This window comes from Mauremys mutica, chromosome 24, assembly GCF_020497125.1.
Source record: "Mauremys mutica isolate MM-2020 ecotype Southern chromosome 24, ASM2049712v1, whole genome shotgun sequence".
Classification (NCBI taxonomy): domain Eukaryota; kingdom Metazoa; phylum Chordata; order Testudines; family Geoemydidae; genus Mauremys; species Mauremys mutica.
The window spans coordinates 16,926,358-16,946,232 of record NC_059095.1 but is presented as its reverse complement, the minus strand read 5'-3'; the positions used below and the strand labels follow the sequence as shown (position 1 = coordinate 16,946,232).

Sequence of the window (19,875 nt, the reverse complement as noted above, 5' to 3'; positions counted from 1 at the left end):
CCATTATGTACCACTAGGTGGCCCCAGACTACTATTTTAAATTATTAAAAATAACAAACCGCTCTAAAAAACCTTTTTTTCCATTGAGCTGTTGCAAATCTGTTGATTACTTAAGAGAAACTTTAGCAACTTTAGCCACTTGTGGGGGTGAAAGTTACATTAAACTGTCTCCCCAACAGATCGTGATAAAGTCAGCATAATATACACACACAGCACAATGTCCAGTGCTGAATAAAAATTCCATTAATCAATTAACTTAAAAGTTGGATAGCACATTTCATCCCCAGGAGCCTTACAAACCTTGGACCTGACCCTTAGAGTAGGAGAACACCTGTAACTCCCACTGAAGTTAATGTGTGTTGCAGGTGTTCAGTGCTTCTAAGGATCAGGGCCATTCCACATAATGTGCTAATTCCCAAACCAAAAAATCATTTCACCCACCACTGAAATGCAGTCACATCTTGGAGGCAAAGTAGCAATCATTTAACAGTACCCAGTACAATACACCACAAATGATGACAGATCATTTTTCCCAATGCAGATAGCCAGGAACACTTCATAGAATCATAGAATTCAAGATCAGAAGGGACCATTATGATAATCTAGTCTGACCTCCTGCAAGATGCAGGCCACATAAGCCGATCCACCCACTAATTCTCTCCCTTGACTCTGCTGTTGAATGCTCCAAATCATGATTTAAAGACTTCAAGAAGCAGATAATCCACCAGCAAGCGACCCCTGCCCCATGTTTCGGAGGAAGGCGAAAAACCTCCAGGGCCACTGCCAATCTACCCTGGAGGAAAATTCCTTCCCGACCCCAAATATGGCGATCAGCTGAACCCCGAGCATGTGGGCAAGACTCTCCAGCCAGACCCTCTGGAAAAGGCTAACAATATCCCAACATTGACCCTTTGTACTAATTACCAGTGTGGCACATTATTGACCTATTGACTAAACCCGTTATCCTATCATACCATCCCCTCCATAAACTTATCCAGCTTAATCTTAAAGTCATGGAGGTCCTTCGCCCCCACTGTTTCCCTCGGTAGGCTGTTCCAGAATTGCACTCCTCTGATGGTTAGAAACCTTCGTCTAATTTCAAGCCTAAATTTCCTGACTGACAATTTATATCCGTTTGTCCTCGTGTCCACATTAGCACTGAGCTGAAATAATTCCTCTCCTTCCCTGGTATTTATCCCTCTGATATATTTAAAGAGTGCAATCATATCTCCTCTTATCCTTCTTTTGGTTAAGGAAAACAAACCGAGCTCCTCAAGTCTCCTTTCATACGACAGGCTTTCCATTCCTCGGATTATTCTAGTGGCCCTTCTTTGTACCCGTTCCAGTTTGAATTCATCCTTCTTAAACATGGGAGACCAAAACTGCACACAATACTCCAAATGAGGTCTCACCAACGCCTTATATAACGGGACTAGCACCTCCTTATCTCTACTAGAAATACCTCGCCTAATGCATCCCAAGACCGCATTAGCTTTTTTAATGGCCACATCACATTGCCTACTCATAGTCATCCTGCGATCAACCAGGACTCCTAGGTCCTTCTCCTCCTCCATTACTTCCAACTGGTGCGTCCCCAGCTTATAACTAAAATTCTTGTTAGTCATCCCTAAATGCATAACCTTACACTTCTCATTATTGAATTTCATCCTGTTACTAATACTCCAGTTTACAAGGTCATCCAAATCTCCCTGGAGGATATCCTGATCCTTTTCCGAATTGGCAATACCTCCCAACTTGGTGTCATCTGCAAACTTTATCAGCGCACTCCTACTTTTGGTTCCGAGGTCAGCGATAAATAGATTAAATAAAATCGGACCCAAAACCGAACCTTGAGGAACTCCACTGGTAACCCCCCTCCAACCCGCCAGATCACCCTTCAATACGACCCTCTGCAGTCTCCCCTTTAACCAGCTCCTTATCCACCTCTGGATTTTCATTTCGATCCCCATCTTTTCCAATTTAACCAGTAATTCCTCATGCGGTACCATATCAAACGCCTTACTGAAATCAAGATATATTAGATCCACCGCATTTCCCTTGTCTAAAAAATCTGTTACATTCTCAAAAAAGGAGATCAGGTTGGTTTGGCACGATCTACCTTTCGTAAAACCATGCTGTAATTTGTCCCAGTTGCCATCGGCCTCAAGGTCCGTAACCACTCTCTCCTTTAAAATTTTTCCATGACTTTGCATACTACAGATGTTAAACTAACAGGCCTGTAGTTACCCGGGTCACTTTTTTTCCCCTTCTTGAATATAGGAACTATATTAGCTAATCTCCAGTCAAACGGTACAACCCCCGAGTTTAGAGATTTATTAAAAATCATCGCTAATGGGCTTGCAATTTCACTCGCCAATTCCCTTAATATTCTAGGATGAAGATTATCCGGGCCCCCTGATTTACTTCCGTTAAGCTGTTCAAGTTTGGCTTCTACCTCAGATACCGTAATGTCTACCCCCATATCTTCATTCCCATCAGTCCCTCTACCACTATTCCTTAGCCCTTCATTAGCCTCATTAAAGACCGAGGCAAAATATTCATTTAGATATTGTGCCATGCCAAGATTATCCCTAATCTCCACTCCGTTTAAAGTTTTAAGCGGTCCCACTTCTTCCTTCTTGGTTTTCTTCCTATTTATATGGCTAAAAAACCTTTTGCTATTGGTTTTAATCCCCTTCGCTAGGTCCATCTCCACCCGGCTCTTTGCCTTTCTCACTGCTTCCCTACACCCTCTGACCTCCATAAGGTAGGTTTCTTTGCTGATCCCTCCCATTTTCCACTCCTTGTACGCTTTCTGTTTTTTCTTAATCACCCCTCTGAGACGCTTGCTCATCCAGCTCGGTCTAAAACTGCTACCTACGAACTGTTTTCCCTTTCTCGGGATACAGGCCTCTGACAGCTCCTGCAACTTCAACCTGAAGTAACCCCAGGCGTCTTCCGCCTTTAGATCCCTAAATATGTTAGTCCAATCCACTTCCCTACATAGTTGCCTCAATTTAGTAAAGTTAGCTCTTTTGAAATTGTAAACCTTAGTCTCAGATGCAATTTTGTTTATCCTTCCATTTATTTTGAAACAAATTAGCTCATGATCACTCGAGCCAAGGTTGTCCCCTACAACTATTTCCTCAACAAGGTCCTCGTTACTCACCAAAATCAGATCTAAAATGGTATCCCCCCTCGTCGATTCAGCAACTACTTGATGAAGGAATTCATCAGCTATCACATCTAGGAAAAGCTGAGCCCTATTATTATTACTAGCATTTGTTTCCCAATCTATATCCGGGAAGTTAAAGTCTCCCATGATCATACAGTTCCTATTAGTATTTACCTCCTTAAAAACATTAAAGAGCTCTCTATCCATATCCAGGCTAGATCCCGGTGGTCTATAGCACACCCCAATCACTATCCCAGGGGACACTCTAGTAGTTTTCTTCCCCAATGTCACCATTGCCCAAACAGACTCCGTATTATCCGTATTGATAGTTGGCAATGTGCATTTGTAGACTGATAGAAGAACAGGCTTTCCTACTGAAAAGGTCAAGCTTCTTAGAGAGAGTCCTTGTCCCTTGGTGTCATCTTAGGAAATCCTGGTTGTTCAGATTTTTCTTGCAAGAGATCCTGGCACTTGATGTGAGTAGAAATACTCAAAGCTCTTAGGAAGGAACTGGTATCATCTATCAGCTCTTTTAGATGTAGACAATATCAGAGGCTAGGGTCTGCCACAGGTCCTTAGCTGGCTCCAATAATTCCTTGTTGATCAGCATGGCAAGGGGGGAGGGAGTGGTTTGAGCATTGGCCTGCTAAACCCAGGGTTGCAAGTTCATGGCCTTGAGGGGGCCATTTAGGGAACTGGGGTAAAAATCTGTCTGGGGATTGGTCCTGCTTTGAGCAGGGGGTTGGACTAGATGATCTCCTGAGGTCCCTTCCAACCCTAATCTTCTATGATTTCCAGGCATAGTATGGTGCAGAATATCAAATAATTTTAGGCTTCTCTTGAACCACCTCCCACATAAAGGGTCTCAGCTATATATTTCACAAGGTTGTGGAAGATTCTGAGATTATCTGGTGGGTGGCATGGATGGATTAACAGTGTCAACAGGAGAGGAGAATCCTAGAGCTGGAATCAATTGCTCATTCACCTCTGCACACTGATCTTCCTCATTCCACCTCTAGTCTCTAGATTCGGTGATTGCACTCGCTGACTTAGATAACTAACCTGCCATAAGGTGGAGGCAATCTAACCAGTTGGGGGGAGCAGGAAGAAGGAGCGGGGAGGAGGCAGAGGATAGTGGCTTGCAGACATATGGCTGCATAACCCATGTCCAGCACAGCCAAGACTGGTAAGCATATGCATACTGGACTGAACAACACAAAGGAGGATACAGAGGGCATGTTTCCAACGAGACTAATGTGTTTTTCTAATTATAGAGTGGTCTTGTGGCGTCCCTCCCAGGATCCCGGTATAATGCCCAGGAAGAGGAATGGGAATGAGTAGGAGATGAATCCCAATGGAGAAGATGAACGAGAATACATCTCTTTTAGTGGCACAACTACCCTTTCCAGTTTGCTATGGCACTCCAGCATAAGAAACAGATGTTACCAACCTCTCCCATGCAAAATGTGGCACTGTGATTTCAGTGACCAAAAACCTAATCATCATTGCTGATGTTTGTACAAGCCAACAAGAGCGAATGAGGTACAAGGCCCATATATATATATACTGCTGAACAGGCCATTGATGCCAAGGTGGTCCAACACCAATGTGATGAACACACACACACACACACACACAGTGTCAAGAAAGGCAGCACTGAAAAGTCAGCAAGAAGTTGTTAAACAAGTTTATCCTAAACAAAGAAAGAGGTGGTTATTTATCTGTAACTGGAGGTTGTTCAAGATGGGTGGTTCCTCTTTGCATTCCAAATGTGTGCGTGGATATGCGCCACGTGCCAGAAGATTTTCTTAACAGTGTCTGTTGACCCACGTGTGTCATTAATCCCCTCATGCTCCCAGACAAGGTTAAAATAAGCCGTGTTTATCAACACCTCTCCAGTGACCCTGATACTACTGAGTTGTCCAGTCTGCAGTAGAGGGGTGGAAGGCAGGTTTTGGAATACAGGTAAGTAACCTCCTCTTCTTCTTTGAGTGACGGTCCCTAAATGTATTCCAAATATGGGGGAGTAGTGAGCATGGAGTTGGGTGCAAGGATTAAGTGGAAGTGCAGTATCTGTAGCATGGCATGGCCACCGCCGCTCTTGAGTGATGGCATGAATGTGTGAATGGAATGCCACATTAATCCACCTCTGGTGGCAAGCTTTTGTAGGGCCCTGGGCCAAACAAGTGGTGTCCTCTCCCACCCCTTCTGCCTGCAGTCCCCCATGTCACCCCCACACTCCTGCCAGGGGAATGGGGTTGGGGCATGGGGGCTTGCCCTGTTCCCCATGGGCAGGCAGAGTGGGGCAAGCCCCCAAGCCCCAACCCCACTCTGTAGCAGGAGTGCTGGGTAGGCGGACGGAGCAGGGCAAGTGCTACCAGCTGGACCTATACAAAACTGAGAGGAAAGTCCAACGTTTTGAGCCTAAGGTGGTAATCAAGGATGATCAGTATGGATATTGCACTCAGTTGGTGGTGATGGCAGTGAGCTCATGAGGTGAAACGTTTCCATTTAGCCCAATAGCAGGTCCTTCAGGATGTCCTCCGGCTTTGAGTACTGAGTAGGATAATCTAGGGGCCAGATCAGATGAGAAACATTCACATAAAAAAGAATTGTACACATCAGAAAAGGGCAAACAGTGACAATTTTTTAAAGTGCTTGTATATAAATGCTAGAAGTCTAAATAATAAGATGGGTGAACTAGAGTGTCTCGTGATAAAGGAGGATATTGATATAATAGGCATCACAAAAACCTAGTGGACTGAGGACAACCACTGGGACACAATCATTCCGGGGTACAAAATATATCGGAAGGACAGAACAGGTCCTGGGGGGAGGGGAGTGGCAATATATGTGAAAGAAAATGCAGAATCAAATGAAGTAAAAATCTTAAGAGAATCCACATGTTCCATAGAATGTCTGTGGATAGTTATTTCATGCTCTAATAATATAACATTAGGGATCTATCAACAAAAATGATTAGAGGGCTGGAGCACATGACTTCTGAGGAGAGGCTGAGGGAACTGGGATTGTTTAGTCTGCAGAAGAGAAGAATGAGGGGGGATTTGATAGCTGCTTTCAACTACCTGAAAGGGGGTTCCAAAGAGGATGGATCTAGACTGTTCTCAGTGGTAGCAGATGACAGAACAAGGAGCAATGGTCTCAAGTTGCAGTGGGGGAGATTTAGGTGGGATATTAGGAAAAACTTTTTCACTAGGAGGGTGGTGAAGCACTGGAATGGGTTACCTAGGGTGGTGGTGGAATCTCCTTCCTTAGAGGATTTTAAGGACAGGCTTGACAAAGCCCTGGCTGGGATGATTTAGTTGGGGATTGGTCCTGCTTTGAGCAGGGGGTTGGACTAGATGACCTCCTGAGGTCCTTTCCAACCCTGATATTCTATGATTCTATGAAATCCATGCTGGCTGCTAGTGATTACCACTTCATCCTCCAGGTATTTGTAAATTGAATGTTTTATACATTGTTCTAGTAGCGTCTCAGGTATCAAAGTCAAGCTGATCATCTATAGTTCAGCCTCTTTTCCCCCTTTTTAAAAATGGGCACTATGTTAGCCCTTCTCCAGTCTTCTGGGACCTCTCCTGTCACCCATGAGTTTGTAAATATTATTGCCAGTGGCTCCGAGATTTCTTCAGCTAATTCCTTCAGTACCCTCAGGTGAATAGCATCCAGCACCATGACTTGAATTCATTCAAGTTGGTCAGAAGATCTCTGATGTGTTCTTTCCTTATCCTGATCTGTATCCCTTCCCCTTCACTAGTCATCTGGTCACATGTTATTTTTTGTGAGAAGACAAGAAAAGTAGGTACTGAGCAGCCCTGCCTTTCTATCATCTTCCATTACCAGCTCACTTGCTCAATTGAGCAGCGGACCCACACCATCCTTGATCTTTCCTTTTTGTCTGACATATTTGAAACAACACTTCTTATTGCCTCTAACATTCCTTGCCAGCTGTAACTCATTCTTTGCCTTGGCTTTCCTGATTTTGTCCCTAAACACTTGCCCATGTATACTTCATTGGTGACATGCCCCTCCTTCCATTTCCTGCATGTATCCCTTTTGGTTTTTAGATAGCTAAAAAGTTCCTTGTGGCTGTTATCTTTCTTCAGTGTCAGAAATAGCTTGACACAGAAGAGCCTCTAGTATTACACCTTTTAAGAACTGCCAGCCCCTTTCGACTCCTTTTCTTCAATTGGTCTTTCCATGGGACCTTGACTACTACTTCTCTAAGCCGGTTGAATTCTGCCTTTCTGAAGTCCAGTGTCGTCCTTTTGCTGTTCTCATGTCCTCCTTTCTATACGATCTTGAATGCTATCAGATCATGATCACTTCCTCCCAAGTTCCCGACCATCTTCATGTTCACAAGTAATTCATCCCGGTTGGTCAAAAACAGATCCAAAATGGACAATACGCAAGCTATTCCCTCAACATTCTGAATCAGAAAGCTGTCTCCTACACGCTAAGAATTTGCAGGACGTATTATGTTTTGCTGCAAGTCTTCCAACAGCTATCAGGGAAGTTAAAATCCCTCATTAATACTAGTTCATGTGTGTTAGCTAATTTGGTTACCTGCAAACAGAGTATGTCACTCTCTTAGCTAAAAGACTAAGACCACAAAGAAACAGGGTTCTGACTCAGGCAATGTGGTGGTAAGAGGGAACTGGAGAGGCGTCAACGCACATAGTCTATTATAACCTCGGCTGGGAGCACAAAGGGGACACACGATGCATGTGTGGGTCAACAGACACTGCTAAGAAAACCTTCTGGCTCTGGCGCATACACACCAGAATACATATAAGCACCATCACCTGAAGAATGTGTGTTTACCTCAATTTACATATAAGTAGTAAACAGGGACATCAGAACAGCAAGAAGGGGAAAACTGGTTTCTTAAAGACAAAGGACAAGCTAACACCTCGAGTCCAGTGTCATCAAAGGTGATTGGCAATCACTGGTCAAGTGGCCATTCTTTGGCAACAAAGGGGGGCAGGAATAGATCGATCTGCATTTTAGCAAGGAACAATATGAAACCTCTTTCACCACAAGACTCCAAATCTCTATCCTCACAGTCAGAAGGAACTTTACCTAAGAGTCACCCTCAGAAAAATGCATTACAAAGGTTAACTGGAATATAAAAGCGAAGAGCAAAACCACCCCACGTTATCTTTCTCTCTCTCCCTCTTGTTCACCTAAGAGGAAGGAACCAGGATCCTGACGTGAAAATTTGGTTAGCAATGTTGTAAGGTTTGTTAAGTTTTAGCCATCAGAAAACATTTCATCTTTATTTCTCTTGTACCCAGTTCTGACTTTATACAATATATTTATACTCAAAATCTCTCTTGTAGTTAAACTTTTTATTTTTTAATCAAAACTAATCCAGTGCTGTGTTTAAACTGAGCTGTTAACACCATTTAAAGTAGCAAGCTGTTGGGATATTGACCTCTTACAGGGGTGATGAACCTATAATACACCTCTACCTCGATATAACACGACCTGATATAACACGAATTCGGATATAATGCAGTAAAGAAGTGCTCCAGGGGGGTGGGGCTGCGCACTCTGATGGATCAAAGCAAGTTCGATATAATGCGGTTTCACCTATAACGCGGTAAGATTTTTTGGCTCCCGAGGATAGCATTAGATCGAGGTAGAGATGTTTCTGAGCTGTCCAGGAGAGGGTTGGGCAATGCAGATCACACATTTTGGAGAAAACTCAGGACTAAGAATGTGTTGGGGTCACCCAACAACCAAGGCTGCTGGAAGTCAGAGTGTGGCTGATGTGTTGCTGACAGTCCACTGGGGTCAGAGTTGCTGGACCAGAACATCAGCTAGACACAGGACACTCAGGATGTAACTGTTTGGCTGTTTGTGAGCAACCCATGTTGGGAGCTACAAGAGCAAGGCATTGTGAGGCAGCCAAGGTTACAGTGCAGGTGGTGATACAACCCCTCACTGATCTGGACTGCACCCCAAACTGTGACAATTGCATTTCACGCTCACCATCTTCCATGATCCAGCCACCAAGGTACTTGAACTGGTCAGTCCACTTTAGTCTCATTCCATTAATCTCCATGTCCAATTTCTCTGTGGTACTTCTACTGACTCTCATGCTCAGTCCTAGTCATGCTCATTTATATATATAAGCACAATCATAAAATTATAAATGCCAGTTTAATTCTTGAGAGACTTAAAGAACTGTTCACTAAATTACTAAAGCAAACTTACAGCACTGTGGATTTTACCACAGCTCTTAACACACTTTGTTTTCATCTTCTGGGAACTTGGTTATGTTCTGGAAGAGAAACCAGCAGTGGACAGCTAAGGAAATGTGTAAAATCAATTCACTGGTTTCCGTGTCTGAAAAGAGATGTGCAACTCTGCCCTGCATTGCACTTGTCTACATTAAGGAATTACGTACAACTGTAGGTACACACCTGTGTGCCACACAAGAAGTTTCTTAGAAACAGAGGATTTGTCAACAGTCAGAAACTTAGCCCTAATAGCAACACTGTAGAAACTCCTTATACCTAGACCCCTTGCAGCAGCACACACTGGGGCTGGAATTAACTTACACCTGCATAAGCCCCACTGTGTGTCAGTGCAGCATGTCTATATAAGGAGCTGCATCATAGTGCGTAACTACAGCAATGTAGCTAACCTAGAGCAAAATTTCTGAATGTAGACAAAACCTCTGTTTCCAATAAATTTCTCCATGTTTGGTACAGAGATATCTAGGTTCAGGAATAGAAGTTCTTTCACTTTAAAGAAGTCACAAACATCTCTGGCTTAATTTATCCATCTATACAATGGGGAGGATTCACACTCACATTTGCACAAGACTTTGAGATGGAAAGTGCTATGTAAATGATAAGTAGCATCCTTATGCAAAATTCTACTACCCACATATTCAGCACAATTGATTTTTTGACCGACAGTCAAAAAAACAAAGGATGTTTTACCATTTATTACTCATTCATTATTCATTTCATTTCATTATTTGGTCAAGAGTGGAAGAGCAGCTTTTATGTCTCGAATGGTAAACTTCCATGACAATTTTGTCAGGCTATTCTAGCTTGAGTACATAAATATGTACACAAGAGCCAAGTGCACCTTAGCTTTGGTCAGCACAAAGCCTTGTTTTTCAACATATTGAATAGAGCAGGTCTAATGCAATTAGTTTGGTTACATACTAACATAGCACCGCAGCTTTTGCGTGGTTTATTTATTTTTCTTCATTAAAATGTGATGTTATGAATTATGAGCTGTGCTCTGGCAGCTCTTATGTTGCCTGTTACTTGGGATAATGATGAAGAAACGATAAACAAACCTTATGCAGTTAAATGCATTAGGAGTACCAACAACAGATTTGTATAAAATGTGCAATATGTCTTCAAAATATCACCAGATGGATGTGGCTTGGCAGCACTTCAACTCACTGTTGCTATTCATAGCTGGTTGTAGTGATACTGATCATGATACTGTAATTACAAAATTCAGAGATGCCACTCTAAACAGCAGGGGCCAGAGTTTTAAAGGCACCTAAAATGCAGATAGGTGCTTAATGGGATTTTCCAAAGCACATAGGCACCTAACTGCTTTAAATCAATGGGAATTAGGAATCTAGACACTTTTGAAAATACCACTAGGGACCTAACTGCATCTTTAGCTGCCTAAACACATTTTAAAATATGGCCCCGACCCTCTGACGATAGGACATATGCACACATCTGTTTTACATACACTTCAAGTAACATGCCACTAAAGTTTACTAATTCTAAATGACATGAAGCTCATATTTCTGCCCCTAAGGAAAGAGAAGCCTCCAAGACCCACTTCAATGCAAGTCTAAAGGAAACTATTGATTTTGTTTCCGTAACAGATCCATGCTGTGTGTCTCATCCATTCTTATGATGGATTCTCTACATTTCTTGCCACTTTATGCATTTTTTTTTTTTAGAACATAATGGTGATACAGGGTCAGACCAATGGTCCATCTAGCCCAGTATCCTGTCTTATGACAATAGCCAATGCCAGATGCCCCAGAGGGAATGAACAGAACAGGTAATCATCAAGTGATCCATCCCCTATTGCCCATTCCCAGCTTCTGGCAAACAGAAGCTAGGGACAACATCCCTGCCCATCGTGGCTAATAGCCATTGATGGACCTATCCTCCATTAATTTATCTAGATCTTTTTTGAACCCTGTTATAGTCTTGGTGTTCACAACAGCCTCTGGCAAAGAGTTCCACAGATTGACTGTGCGTTGTGTAAAGAAATATTTTTTTGTTTTAAACCTGCTGCCTACTAATTTCATTTGGTGACCCCTAGTTCTTGTTATGAGTAAATAACACTTATTTACTTTCTCTATACCACTCATGATTTTTCTTCATGGCCTCGGTACCAGAATGGCCAGGAACCGCCGGAGCGCTCTGCACCGAAGAGGTCTGTGGAGCGGCTGGTGTCGGCACCGCTGGGCTAAGTGCCGACTCCATCAGGAGCTGCTTCAAACGAAAGTCCCGCTCCTTCTTTGTCCTTGGCTTAAAGGATTTGCAAATGCAGCACTTATCGGTGAGATGAGACTCTCCTAAGCACCGCAGGCAGGAGTCGTGAGGGTCTCCAATCGGCATGGGCCGCTGGCAGGCAGAGCACAGCTTAAATCCCGGTGCCTTGGGCATAAGCCCGCACCGGGGAGGGAAAAAGAAGGGCTAGGCCCCTCGATTTCCCCTAACTAACTATACACTAATTACAACAAACTATTTAAACTAATCTAACTATTTAAGAACTATATACAACGAGTATGAGATAGAAAGCAGTGAAAAGCTAGGGCTGTGGAGGTCAACTAAGCACTCCACTGTTCCAACGACCGTCATGGGCGGTAAGAAGGAACTGAGGAGCAGACGGGTCGGCTGGGGTATATCTCTAGCGCTACAGCGGCGCCACTCCAGGGGGCGCCCAGCCGACCCACCGAGTGTTGCTAGGGTAAAAATCTTCCGATGAGCCGTGCACGCGGCGCACGCACATCTAACTGGAATGCATAGGAGCAATCACTCGAAGAAGAACACTTATTTACTTTCTCTATACCACTCATGATTTTATAGACCTCTATTCACATCCTCCCTTAGTCGTCCCTTTTCCAAGCTGAAAATTCCCAATCTTATTAATTTCTCCTCATACGGAAGCCGTTCCATACCCCTAAGCATTTTTGTTGCCCTTTTTTGAACCTTTTCCAATTCCAATTTATCTTTTTTGAAATGGGGAAACCACATCTGCACACAGTATTCAAGATATGGGCATACCATGGATTTATATAGAAGCAATATGGTATTTTCTGTCTTAATGATTCCCAACATTTTGTTAGCTTTTTTGTGACTGCCACTGCATATTGAGTGGATGTTTTCAGAGAACGATCCAAAATGACACCAAGATCTCTTTGAGTGATAACAGCTAATTTAGACCCATCATTTTACATCTATAGTTGGGATAATGTTTTCCAATGTACATTACTTTGCCTTTATCAACACTGAATTTCATCTGCCATTGTGTTGCCCACTCATCCAGTTTTGTGAGATCCCTTTGTAGCTCTTTACAATCTGCTCTGGACTATCTTGAGTAGTTTTGTATCATCTGCAAATTTTGCCACCTCACTGTTTACCATTTTTTCCAGATCATTTATGAATATGTTGAATAGTACTGGTCCCAGTACAGACCCCTGGGGACTGAACATTTATTCCTACCTTTTGTTTCCTATCTTTTAACCAAATACTTATCCATAAGAGGACCTTCCCTCTTATACCAGGACAGCTTACTTTGCTTAAGAGCCTTTGGTGAGGGACCTTGTCACAGGCGTTCTGCAAATCTAAGTACACTATATCCACGGGATCCCCCTTGTCCATATGCTTGTTGACCCCCCTCAACAAATTCTAGTATACTGGTGAGGCATGATTTTCCCTTTACAAAAACCATGTAGACTCTTCTCCAACAAATTATGTTCATCTTAGGGCAGTCAAGTGATTAAAAAAATTAATTGTGATTAATTGCATGAATAATCATGTTAAACAGAATATCATTTATTTAAATATTTTTGGATGTTTTCTACATTTTCAAATATATTGATTTAAATTACAACACAGAACACGCAGTCTACAGTGCTCACTATTTTTATTACAAATATTTGCACTGTAAAAAACAAAAACAGTATTTTTCAAATCACCCAATACAAGTACTGTAATTCAATCTCTATCATGAAAGATGAACTTACAAATGTAGAATTACATACAAAAAATAACTGCATTCAAAAATAAAACAAAATGTAAAACCTTAGAGCCTACAAGTCCACTCACTCCTACTTCTTGTTCAGCCAATCACTCAGACAAACAAGTCTGGTTACAATTTGCAGGAGATAATGCTTCCCACTTCTTGTTTACAGTGTCGAGAACATGCATTTGCATGACACTGTTGTAAGCCAGCGTGGCAAGATATTTATGTGCCAGATGCGCTAAAGATTCGTATGTCCCTTTATGCTTCAACCACCATTTCAGAGAACATGCATCCATGCTGACGACAGGTTCTGCTTGGTACCAATCCAAAGCAGAGCAAACCGACATGTTCATTTTCATCATCTGAGTCTGATGCCACCAGCAGAAGGTTGATTTTCTTTTTTGGTGGCTCGGGTTCTGTAGTTTCCACATTGGATTATTGCTCTTTTAAGACTTCTGAAAGCAAGCATCAGTGCTGTAGCTATTTTTAGAAATCTCACATTGGTACACCTCTACCCCGATATAACGCTGTCCTCGGGAGCCAAAAAAAATCTTACCACATTATAGGTGAAACTGTGTTATACTGAACTTGCTTTGATCCACCGGAGCACGCAGCCCCGTCCCCCCAGAACGCTGCTTTACCGTGTTATATCTGAATCTGTGTTATATCAGGTTGCGTTATATCGGGGTAGAGGTGTACTTTCTTTGCATTTTATCAAATCTGCTGTGAAACTGTTCTTAAAATGAACATGTGCAGGGTCATCATCCAAGACTGCTATAACATGAAATATATGGCAGAATGCAGGTAAAATAGAACAGGAGACATACAATTCTCCCCCAAGGAGTTCAGTCAGAAATTTAATTAATGCATTTTTTTTTAAATGAGCATCAACAGCATGGAAAAATGTCCTCTGGAATGGCGGCCGAAGCATGATGGGGAATATGAATGTGTAGTGCAGGGGTAGGCAACCTATGGCACACGTGCCGAAGGCGGCACGCGAGCTGATTTTCAGTGGCACTCTCACTGCCCTGGTCCTGGCCACTGGTCCGGGGCCTCTGCATTTTAATTTAATTTTAAATGAAGCTTCTTAAACATTTTTTAAAACCTTAATTACTTTACATCCAACAATAGTTTAGTTATATATTATAGACTTAGAGAAAGAGACCTTCTAAAAACGTTAAAATGTACTACTGGCACGCAAAACCTTAAATTAGAGTGACTAAATGAAGGCTCGGCACACCACTTTTGAAAGGTTGCTGACCCCTGGTGTAGTGTATCTGGCGCATACAGTAACTCCTCAATTAGTCTTCCCACTTAAAGTTGTTTTGTTATTAAGTCGCTGTTTATTAGAGAACATGCTCGTTTAAAGTTGTGCAATGTTCTAACGCCCTCTACCTCCCCCCCTCCAGCAGGCCCCGCAGATCAGCGTGTCCCGCCCGCTGCAATCAGCTGTTTTGCAGCATGCAAGGAGGCTGGAAGGGAGGTGGGGAGGAATGATGACCCAGTGTGCTCAGGGGAGGGGGCAGAAAGAGGCGGTGTAGGGCCTTGAGTGAAGGGGTGGAGTGGGAGCAGAGCCAGGGGATGAGCACACCCCAGCAGTTTGAAATGTGGCACCTGTGGCCCCAGAAGCCTATGGCTGTCTCCAGCTCTGCAGTGATATAGAGGTCCAGTGCCTCTGTGTTGTGCATCCTGAGCATGCCATGCAACCTGGCAGATTAGTTCCCTTCAGAGACGACAGGTCTCCCCAGAACCCCGAGGGATAAGGGGGTGTTCAGTGACTAACTGGAGCAGGCATTTGTGTGATCTGCTGCTCAAATGGCCAGAGACATCCCATTGGGTACTTGGGAAGGATGCAGCACAGTGTTCCTTTCTATGTGCTGCGGCTTGCCTGCTCTGCCTGGCTCCCATGTTGAGCCCAAACTGGCAGAGCTTATACAGGGAGAACTCTGCAGGCCTATGAGTGGGGGTGTTGTTGGCCCACTCCCTCACCAGAGGATATTCACTTGCCTAGTCACAACTATGAGTCAAACTCCACATAATGTCTTTTGTCTGGTGAAAAAAGTTTCCCCTGGAACCTAGCCCCCTCATTTACATTAATTCTTATGGGGAAATTGGATTTGCTTAACATTGTTTCACTTAAAGTCACGTTTTTCAGGAACGTGAACTAGAATGTTAATTGAGGAGTTACTGTAAATACTTTGCAACACCAGCTACAAAAGTGCCATGTGAATGCCTGTTCTAACTTTCAGGTGACATTGTAAATAAGAAGCAGGTAGCATTATCTCCTGAAAATGTAAACAAACTTGTTTCAGCGATTGCCTGACCAAGAAATGGGACTTAGAAGACTTATAGGCTCTAACATTTTGCATTGTTTTGTTTTTGAGTGCAGTTAGGGAACAAACAAACAAAATCCACATTTGTAAATTACACTTTCAGGACAAAGACATTGCACTATAGTACCTGTATGAGGTGAACTGAAAAGTACTATTTCTTTTATCGTTTTTTACAGTGCAAATATTTGTAATAAAAAATAAATATAAAGTGAGCACTATACACTTGGTACTGTGTTGGAACTGAAATCAATTTATTTGAAAACAGAAAAACATCCACAAATATTTAATAAATTTCAATTGGTATTCTATTGTTTAACAGTGCAAGTAATCAAGATTAATTTAATTGCAATTAATTTTTTTAGTTAATTGCTTGAGTTAACTGCAATTAATTGACAGTCCTAATTCATCTCTGTATCTAACAATTCTGTTCTTTACTATAGTTTCAAACAGTTTGTCCGGTACTGAAGTCAGGCTTACTGGTATGTAATTGCCTGGATCATCTCTGGAGCCCTTTTTAAAAATTGGCATCACGTTAGTTATCCTCCAGTCATTTTTCAGCCACTAATATAATTAAGAACATAATAGATATTAAAGATGGGAAAGACCATGCTAAACTAACTCTAAGCCATGCTAATGCAGGATTGTTCATTGCAATGCATCTGTCAGTTCTTTCTCTAGGATAATTTTAAATGTTTCAAGCAATGGTGCTTCCACCCATTCCCTCAAACCTATTCTAGTCTTCTAGATCTCATCACTATCAGTTTTTCCCATTACTCACTTTCATTTTACCCTTATCCATTATTTTACCATATATAATTTTACATCTTAAATTTACACTGTAAATATTTGAAGATAACGCTCCCTCGCACTTTAGCTGTAGCCCAGTCAAGTCTTACAGTACACCTGGATTTAATTCTTTTCATTCTTTCTTCACATGATAATCCCTCCAGCCCAGGTACTTGTTGCTCCTCTCTTAAACCTCTCACCTTTCTGATAAGATGCTCAAAAATGAATAAGATATTCCAGATGCAGTTTCAGCATCATATCCCTTCTCTTGTGATGTGTTCCCTTGGTGTATGCACCCCAAAATCATAACGGCTTTCTGACTGCCAGACTGCATTGCAAACTCTTATTAGACTGCCTGTCCACTGTCACTTTCTTCATTCCTGTTTCCAAGGCCCTTCCCTCCCCCTCTAGTTTGGAGGCCATTTCCCCATATATCTATCTATAGTTGCATTCTTCCAAGCTGAAGCTCATGCAAATTCCTGTAACCGTATCTAACCTCACTACATTCATTTATTTTATCTTTGTCCTCACTAAGTTTTCATTTCTACTAATTTATTATCTACAACTGTCTGATATGCAGTGTTTTCTCCTCCTCCTCACCACTGATCGCTATGGTATCCCACTATGGGGAGTCCACTATGTGATATTTTACCTCAGGCCCAGTCTACACAGAGCTATTAACTGAATCAGTTCCTAAATCCATTTAGTTAAATTGGGATAAACACACTGTGTGAATACTATCAGTTTAAGATTGCCTTATCAATATAAACTGATATTAGGCACTACACAGCACTGCACCTGTTTACAAGCACTTCATTTTGGAAGGTTTACTTTACAGCCATAACGGATAAAAGCTTAATTTTATTAAGTTAAAGATTACATTCTCCAGAAGCTAACAGTCAAGCCCCCTGCTAATCAGGAAATATTTCCTAATAACTATCAGCGACTGGATTGTCAATCCCTGCCCCTTCTCTCAGTACAAAGTGCTTCATATGAGATATCAGTTACTCTCACTGTAAAACTGCATTACAGAAACTCCTTCCTTCAATAGTGACCCATAACAGAGAGGCCTTTTCCCCAGGTCTCGTTCCCTTCTGAGATCAGAAAGGTCTGTTTCTTACTGTAACTTGTATAGAATCTAGCATTTGCTCAATGAGTAGTGCCTACATTTATGATTTATATATACAGTGGCTGATGCGAGAAAACAAACTGATGTATATTTGTTAGCATTTGCAAAAGTGAAAGGAAATTAAGTTTCTTTTTCCTACCTTCTGGGGTAAGTCTGTTTGGGGTGGGAGAGGAAAGGATGGACAAACACAAAGCCAATCCCTACCAGTATGGATATTGGAAGGATCTCTATATTTAATAATCAACTCCTACTAGATGTTATCTTTAATTTGTGAAGCATGAATGAGACAAAACACTTGTGCTAGCGGAGCAGACTAGTGCACTGGCCTGTATCACAATTTTCAGGTGTAGGTAAGGTTTTAAAATAACCTATACGTTCACATGCAGACTAGCTCACTAATCAAGCTTGCCCTCACCTACACACACACTTCCATGCATATACAGGTTTGTGGGGGAAGCTTCACAATTAAAAGTGAGTTGTGCATGAAAGCAGGAGCTGGAAACCTAGCATGAAAGAGAGAGCAGGTCCACCTGAGGCTTACTCCCTGTAAGGCTAGTATGCTCCAGGGCCTGGGAGGCTGTCAAACAGTTCTGCTCAGAGCATGGAACAGAAAAGCAGGAGGCAGACAGTCATATAGGAGCAGATGCCAAACCTGCAGGATTCTGCTGATGACCATCCTTTTTATTATCTGGAGCCCTGGCTCAGAAAAACAGGAATCTCTGTAAGATTCTACCTTGTACTACCGTAGAACACATAAGCCCTAAGCCCTTGGATGGGTCTTAGACTACCCCTTACACCAAGGAGCATAGGGCCAAATTTTCAAAGGTATTCTGTTGCCTAAAGGTGCAGACAGATGCCTAGCTGAATCTTCAAAAGCACTGAAGTAGGCCTACACTATTTCAATGCTTTTGAAAATTCCACCAGGCACCTATCTGCACTTTTAGACACCAAAATACCTTTGAAAATCTGGCCCAGAGTCTCCTTTTGTCTCTGTTTTCTCTGTGATTATTTTTCTATAAATTTTTGCCCAATTTATTCAGAAGGATGCAGCCAGATTGCGTGCATCTCCTTCCCAACTAACTTGCACCAGAAGTTAATTTTATCCAGGTCTAAAAATGAGTTTCGCCTCTCTCCCCAGCAGCAGAACAGCACAAAGAAAAACCCCGCTCCAGGGGCATCAGGCTCCATTCAGCCTTAACTGTGTGGGAAGGGGCATCTGAGCTCAAAGAAAAAATAAAATCCTCACTTGATCTACCCAGAGACTTAGCCAGCAGAAGCAAAGAGAAGCATCTGCATGAGGGATTACCAGACACGGATGGCCCTCTGGGCCCCAATGGTGGGTGGGGGTTTGTGTGTGTGTCTCCAAAGTAAAAACTTTACACAGACACCCAGTGCTAACTGTTCCAACCCCTTCCTTCTAGTCTCTGACGTCTATCCTTCACCCACACCCCTGCCTCCAACACCTCTCCTTTGGCTGTTGGAAATTTTGTGAATAGGTTTTCATGTGGAGGGGATAAAACAACAGAAGTCACAGAATGAACAAAATAGTCATAGGCTAACACATTGTTCCCTCTACTTTATGTCTCATCCCCTCCCTCTATTCAGACTTTAAACTCTTTGGGGCAGGAGCTGTCTCTTATCCTGTTTGCTCACAGTGCCCAATCAAACAAGGCCCCAATCTGGGCTGGGTGCTGTAGTTATCTTACTAGAAAAACTATACCATGAAAGGCTATGAGGAAGTCAAGTCATCAGGCATTCCTCCCTGCCTAAATTACAGCCAGGCTGCATGACCACACCCTCCATTTGCAGCAAGGGACCCTAATCACTTCCTGTGTGCCAACACCAGAGGCTGGAAAAATGCTAAGGACAGAGGGGAGGATAGTATGTATTTATTGTTGTGTGTCTATTAAGGTAGGGGTTTCTTTAAAATAATTTAATAGGAAAAATCCTCCTCCTGTTTCAATTTTAAAGAAACTATTTACTACGATAAGGTTAATTCCCTATTTGCAGTGTTATAACTACCACTAAGACCATCTGAAAATATATACATCAAATACACCAGTTATAGTGATAGTTTTTGTAAGGCACACACATGTACTCTACAAAGCTTATTTTTCATGACTACTATAAAAGGTGCTTCTATTGATCATTCCAAATTCCTTCTCCAATGCAGAAAAGGC

The 19,875-nt window shown here is 42.3% G+C and overlaps 1 protein-coding gene across 1 annotated transcript in view; it reads right to left on the bottom strand.

Moving 5' to 3' along the window:
* The window catches only part of LMNB2 (lamin B2), an 81,688-nt gene that overhangs the window by 18,947 nt on the left and 42,866 nt on the right, over window positions 1-19,875 (bottom strand). The window lies entirely within an intron of this gene.